Source organism: Myotis lucifugus, unplaced genomic scaffold (genome assembly GCF_000147115.1).
Source record: "Myotis lucifugus unplaced genomic scaffold, Myoluc2.0 scaffold_59, whole genome shotgun sequence".
Classification (NCBI taxonomy): Eukaryota; Metazoa; Chordata; class Mammalia; order Chiroptera; family Vespertilionidae; genus Myotis; species Myotis lucifugus.
In genome coordinates this window covers 2,876,769-2,877,957 of record NW_005871107.1, presented here as the reverse complement: position 1 = coordinate 2,877,957, position 1,189 = coordinate 2,876,769, and the positions used below count along the sequence as shown (strand labels likewise).

Sequence of the window (1,189 nt, the reverse complement as noted above, 5' to 3'; positions counted from 1 at the left end):
GTATATTCTGCAGCTTTGGAGTGAAATGTTCTATAAATGTCAATTAAATCCATCAGATTCAGTGTGTCCTTTAGAGTCACTGTTTCCATGTTAAGTTTTGTCTGGACCATCTATCCAGGGAAGTTAGCGGGTGTTAAAGTCCCGTACTATGATTATATTGTTGTCAATCTCTCCCTTAAAGTCCTCTAAAAGTTTTTATATATATATGTATATATATATATTTAGGTGCTCCTATATTGGGTGCATATATATTTACCAGGGTAATATCCTCTTGTTGGATCGATTCCTTTAGTATTATGTAGTGACCTTTGTTGTCTTTTGTGATGGCCTTCATTTTGAAGTCTATTTTGTTGGATATGAGTATTGCTACTCCAGCTTTTTTTTGATTTTCTATTTGTGTGGAAAATTTTTTCCATCCCTTCACTCTCATCCTGTGTGTCTCTTTTGTCTGAGGTGGATCTCTTGTAGACAGGGGTGGGATTTTTTTTCTGAATTAAGATGTATCCTGGAAATCACTTCATATTAATTTATAGGCTTCTTCTTCAATCTTTTTCTACTTGTTGGATTTTATTGAATCACATTTACTTTATATTATAGCTTGGGGAGAATTAAAACTCTTTTATGTTGAGTCATTTTTTCTAAAAATGAAGGGTGTCTTTTCACTTATTTAAATCTGTTTTTATGCCTTTCAAGTATATTTTAAAGCTTTCCTCCTATAGATTTTACACATTTTTTAAGTTAATGCTGAAATATTCTATACATTTTTTTGTTGTAAAGAAGTTTTTCTTCCATTTTGTCTTCTAACTGGTTATTGTTTATTTATATGAGACTATTGGTTTTTATTTATTTAATTTATTTTTTTGTTGAGGGTGTTACAGATAAAAATATGAAATGCTTCATGCATGTCATACTTGCACAGGGGCCATGCTAATCTTCTCTGCATCATTCCAATTTTAGTATGTATACTGCAAAGCAAGCACGAGACTATTGGTTTTTACATGTTAAAATTATATCCTGTTATACCACAGAATTTATATATGTGCTAATTTTATTATTGATTCACTCAGGTTTTCCAAGAATATAATCACATCAATTGCAAATAAGAATAGTTTTATTTCTTTATTTCTCCTAATTCTCATGCCTCTACTCATTTTGTTGTGTCTGAATGCATGTCCAACATTCCCAGTTC

At 31.0% G+C, this 1,189-nt stretch overlaps 1 pseudogene; it reads right to left on the bottom strand.

The window, feature by feature from the left end:
• Positions 1–880: 880 nt before the first annotated feature.
• Positions 881–980, bottom strand: LOC111826181 (annotated as a pseudogene).
• Between the last annotated feature and the right edge of the window lie 209 nt (positions 981–1,189).